The following is a 5,764-nucleotide window of genomic DNA, read 5'->3' as shown; positions in this document are numbered from 1 at the left end:
ATTGTATTTCCATTCCAAACGCCTCCCCTGTAATGCCTGACTCTTACAAGCGACTGGTTTCTTGACACCTTCCCGGGATCTCTAGTCTTCTGCAGCTTCATGCATCCAAACTGAGCTCTTGATCATTGCTGCTTGTCTTTCCCTCAGTCTCCTCCTCCACAAGTGGCTCCTGCCTTCCTCAAGTGTTTACGTTAAAAACCACATATGTAACTAACCTGCACATTGTGCACATGTACCCTAAAACTTAAAGTATAATTAAAAAAAAAAAAAAAACCATGTGTGTCCTATCTTCTTTCTCTCTTATTCTGTATCCAAAGCTGTCAGCTAATTTCATGGGTTCTATGTCAAAATATGTCCAAATCTTTCAATGTCCTACTCTCTCACCACTAGCATTTCAGTCCATCTCTCATCTGGACAATTGAAATTGGTCCCCTGTTCCTGTCCTGCCATGTTGCAGTCTTTTCTCCACAGTAGGCTGGAGAAATCTTAAACCTAAGTCAGACTGTGTTGTGCTCTGCTGAGTCCCCCACCCCGGCTTCCTGTCTTGCTCAGGATGAAATCCATCATCCTCACCCTAGCCCTCAAGGCCCTACATGACCTCTCCCAGGCTGCCTTCTGTCCTCTGGTCCTCCCAATTCCCCATCCCTCTTTGCTTCCAGACACACTGGCTTCCCGTGGGTCAGTCCCACCCAGGCAACTCCTGCCTGGGGGGTCCTTCCCCTGCTGCTGCTCCCTCTGCTGGATACAGATAATCTATAGCTTGCCCCTCCACATATTCAGGCCTTTGCTCAGACCTCACCTCCTTAGACAGGTCTTCGTCATCTGAAATGGCTCACCCTATCAGTCTCTGTCCCAAGAACCAGTTGAACTTTTCTTTGGAGCACTTACCCCTGATATACGTTAGATTTTTTTTTTTTTTGAGACGGAGTCTCACTCTGTCGCCCAGGCTGGAGTGCAGTGGCGCGATCTCGGCTCACTGCAAGCTCCGCCTCCCGGGTTCACGCCATTCTCCTGCCTCAGCCTCCCGAGTAGCTGGGACTACAGGCGCCCGCTACCACGCCCGGCTAATTAGATTTTTTTAAAAATTTGCTCATTGTCTGTTGTTCCTCATAGGAACATAGCTCCATGAAAACTTAATTTTGTTCATTACTTCCTCAGCACCTGTTAACAGTGACTAGCTCATACAAAATACTCAAAATATCCTTTTTGAATGATTGAATGAAAATACCTTTAGCCAGCAAACATTGCTGATAGATGCGGAGAACACTTTAAAGAAACAAGTATGGAAACAAATCAAGTAGTGCTTGCTTTACAGCTGGGTGAAGTACAAATGTAGCTTCTGCTTAGATAATAAAACATAACAAGTGCTGTTATTTGGTGAACCAGTTACAGAAAATATGCCAGAAAAGATGTGTTCTCAATTGTAAATAACTTCTCTACAAGAAACAATGTTCTCATGGAACAATTGTTTAAAATGACATTTGACGGAGTGGTAGCTTCCATTGGAATTAAAAGAGGATGCTGGATAGGATGTGGAGAGCATCACTTGGGAAATTGATTCGCTGGGTAGTAACTCACAAGCAAACTATTGCTGCAGAGCAGTTGAAGTCAGAAGTGCAGAATGAGCTACAGGAGATCACAGATGCAATTAATCTGATTTTGAAAAATGAGAGAGCTGGCTGGATATGACGGCTCATGCCTGTAATCCCAGCACTTTGGGAGGCCAGGGCAGAGGATCGCTTGAGCTCAGCAGTTTGAGACTAGCCTGGGCAACACAGCAAGATCTCATCTCTACTTAAATTCACAATAGATATGCTGTTATTATGCAAAAAATACTTTAAAACAGGTAAGATTGAAAGGATATCAAATATGTTTTACTTTACTCATTCCATTGAATAAATATATTATTCCTCACCAATAAATAAATAAATAAATAAAATGAAATAAATTTTAAAAAATTAACTGGAAGTGGTGGTGCACACCTGTAGTCCCAGCTACCTCGGGGGCTGCGGCGGGAAGATCACTTGAGTCCAGTAAGTCGAGGCTGCAGTGAATCATGATTGTGCCATTGCACTCCAGCCTGGGTGACAGAGTGAGACCCTGTCTCAAGCAACAACAACTACAACAACAAAACCAGTGAGAGAGCCACATAAAATGAGAGGATCTTTGAAATACTTTGCACCAAGATAAATAATGATCATGAAGACCTCCTGTTTGCAGTCATCTGTTTTTACAAAAAGACAAGTGTTCTAAATTTGCTGACCTTTTCTTATGGTGCCAAGTGGCTGTTAACAGTCTCTTATTTAGGAACCACTTTGAAGAGAAAAATAAGGCACATTACTTTTTTTCCTTCCTAGTAAAGATGGTGTTTTACCAATGAGGGAGGGAGTTAGGGTGTTTTTGGAAGAAACTTATTTAATAACAAGAATGTTTTGAAAATGGATGCTTAGAAACATTTCCATCATTCTATGCATTTATTGCCCAAATGATATAAGAAGTTAACCTATAAAAACGTTCATATCTTTATAGTGAAGAAAGTAAGAAAGATAAATTTCTAATCTGTTTTAAAATCTTCTTAAAAAACAGTTTCACTGGGTTTTGACCCATTTGTCAAAAATCTTCTGATGATTATTTAAAAAAGAGATATAATTTGCATATCATAAAATCCCCCCCTTTTTGACACATGCGCACACATGTTTATAGCAGTACAATTTGCAATTGCAAAGATAGGAAACCAACCTAAGTGCCCATCAACCAAGCGGATGAAGAAAATGTGGTATATATACACCATGGAATACTACTTAGCCATACCAAGGAATGAAATAATGTCTTTTGTAGCAACTTGGATGGAGTTGGAGGCCATTATTCTGCCATTATTCTAAGTGAAGTAACTCAGGAATGGAAAACCAAATATTGTATGTTCTCACTTATAAGTGAGGTTGCAAAGGCATAAGAATGATATAATGGACTTTGGAAACTCACAGGAGAAGGCTGGGAGGAGAGTGAGGGATAAAAGACTACATATTGGGTTCACTCCTCGGGTGATGGGTGCACCAAAATCAAAGAAATCACCACTAAAGAACTTATCCGTGTAACCAAACACCAGCTATACCCCAAAAACTATTGAAATAAAAATAAAAATTAAAAATATCCCCCCTTTTAAACTGTACAACTTAGTGGTTTTTAGTCTATTCACAAATTTGTGCAGCCACCACCACTGTCTAATTCCAGAATGTCTTCAACATCTCAATCAATGAGTATTGAAGAATAACCATTGACAAGAGGAAAGATGGAAATTTTAGCAAAAACCTTTGCATTGTTTGAGGATGGGACTGTATATTGAGTATTGTGACTTAGAAATTGCAGTCAGTAATGTACTTTTCCATTTAAATCTACAGATCTCTGTGAGGTACCCTTTTCAGTGATAACAGACAGCCATTAAATCCAAAAATCCAGGGAAATTGAACTTAGAAGCTGACTTTTGGTTCACTGGGTTAAATTAAGATTTTAAGAGATAACCACAGTTAATTACACTGTATTCATTACAAATATTACTACTGACAATTTTTGTGAAAGCAAAAGATTTTTGTATTATTAATGAATAAGATAAATTTCATCTTTGTTTATCCTGTTAAAATTTCATTTTTGAGTATGCTTTATAACGTGTATAACTATGCTAATATTAATAGGAAAAGCATCAAAATTTTAAATTAAGAAATATACAGGCTGGGCGCGGTGGCTCACACCTGTAATTCCAGCACTTTGGGAGGCCGAGGCGGGCGGATCACGAGGTCAGGAGATCAAGACCATCCTGGCTAACACAGTGAAACCCCGTCTCTAAAAAATACAAAAAATTAGCTGGGCGTGGTGGCGGGCACCTGTAGTCCCAGCTACTCGGGAGGCTGAGGCAGGAGAATGGCGTGAACCCAGGAGGTGGAGCTTGCAGTGAGCCGAGATCGCGCCACTGCACTCCAGCCTGGGTGACAGAGCAAGACTCCATCTCAAAAAAAAAAAAAAAAAAAAAAAAAATATATATATATATATATATATATATATATATATATATAATGTAGGAATCTGTGCTCAAAATGTTGTGTTTTTTTTTCACAAAAGCATTTTTATTTGAGGTAAAGAGAAGTCTTGCTGAAAGGATTACAGTTCCAAGCATCAAAACTCAACTATTGGTGGCACTATTTTGACTTTGTACATTTTGCTTTTCCTTGGTCAGAAAAGGGTATTCAAGTTGTACTTTCCCCAGCTGGGCAAAAATAAGGGCAAAGAAAACTGGAAGAGACTTGTACTCTGTGGGTACTGCTCTCCAAACGCAACATCAAGCTAGGAAAGCCCTCAATGGTCTGTCTTCAGGTTGCTGTTCCACCTCTGAGTGACACAGGCCATATATATTTGTAAGAAAAAATGAGGTGGGAAAAACAGGTGTAGGTCACTTGTGGACAAGCAAGCCCACAGCCTCAAAATTCTTCATGGAAGAGGTAATCCTTGTGGAAGGCTCAGCTCACAAAGGCACAGACCCTCCAGTTCCTGCTGTAGCTGAGTAAGGTAGTCATATCCTGGCTGCCCAGTTCAAAGTTGAAGACCTTGAAGTTCCCAGCAATGTGTTTTGGTGTCACAGACTAGGGAATCACCACCAAGCTCCTCTGCATGGGGAACCGGATCAGAATCTGGGCTGTAGTTATATTCTGGTTGGCTGTGATTGCTTCGATCCTGGGATCTTCCAGTAGGGAAGGGTCCTTGGGCTTGGCCCGGGGTTTGTCAGGAGAGCCAAGGCAGCTACAGGCAGTCACTGTGATACCTTTGGACCGGCAGTACTGGCTAAACTTCTCCTGAGTTAGGTACGGGTGACACTGAATCTGGTTAACTGCCAGCTTACACTTTGAGTCAGGCTTGTTTAAGATCCTCTCGACCTGCAGATGGTTGAAGGTGGAGATGCCAATAGCGTTCGCCAGCTCTTCCATGGCTGCCCATGTGTCCACATGTCAGTGTTACTGGGAACCATGTTGCCTGATTCATCCAATGGGAAAAATTCCTTCCCAGGCTTAAAGCCAGTTGGCCAGTGAATAAGATAGAGGGCCATGTAGTCCAGCTTTAGGTTGCTGAATATCTTCTGGGAGGCTCCTTTTACCAGCCCCTTCTCATGGTATGTGCACCACAGCTTGTGACGATGAGGAGGTCCTCACGCTTCACCACCTGCTCCCTGAGCTTCTCCTGGGCCACGTGCACCTCATGCTTGTTCTGGTGTAGGTGCAGTCAGTGTGGTGGTACCCAATGCCAATCGCCATCTTCATAGCCTCGGTGACCTGGCCTGGAGGGGACTTCCAGGTGCCCAGCCTCAGGATGGGCATTTTGGCAGTGTTGTTGAGCTTGAGGTGGCTGGCCATGGCTGCTGAGCTTCCCAGACCCCCGCCTGGAACCATGCCCAAAATGTTTCATCCGTAAAATGTATTATGAAAAGATTTTATAGAGCACTGATTGTAGACTACCTTTGCTCATATGTAATTCCCTGATGCAGTGTTTGAAATAGTCCGAGTCAATCCATTGCAGAGAGGATCTGAAGCACATTCAGTGTCCAGGTTTTACCCAGAGAGCTTGGGGCATTTTTAGCTGGCAGAAGCTGTGGTATAAATGGCAAGGCAGATTCAAATGCATCTAAACTTTATTACATGCACAGCACATGCCAGCCATAATGCAAAGTACTCTCACTCAACTTATTTCATGATTACCATAAACTGTGCTGTGGAGAATGTGA

The 5,764-nt window shown here is 42.1% G+C and overlaps 1 pseudogene; it reads right to left on the bottom strand.

Annotated features, from left to right (window-relative positions):
• Nucleotides 1-4,469: 4,469 nt before the first annotated feature.
• LOC100969654 (aldo-keto reductase family 1 member B1-like) lies at nt 4,470-5,396 on the bottom strand (annotated as a pseudogene).
• Between the last annotated feature and the right edge of the window lie 368 nt (nt 5,397-5,764).

Source organism: Pan paniscus, chromosome 14 (genome assembly GCF_029289425.2).
Source record: "Pan paniscus chromosome 14, NHGRI_mPanPan1-v2.0_pri, whole genome shotgun sequence".
Taxonomy (NCBI): domain Eukaryota; kingdom Metazoa; phylum Chordata; class Mammalia; order Primates; family Hominidae; genus Pan; species Pan paniscus.
This window is presented reverse-complemented; position numbering and strand designations above follow the sequence as displayed.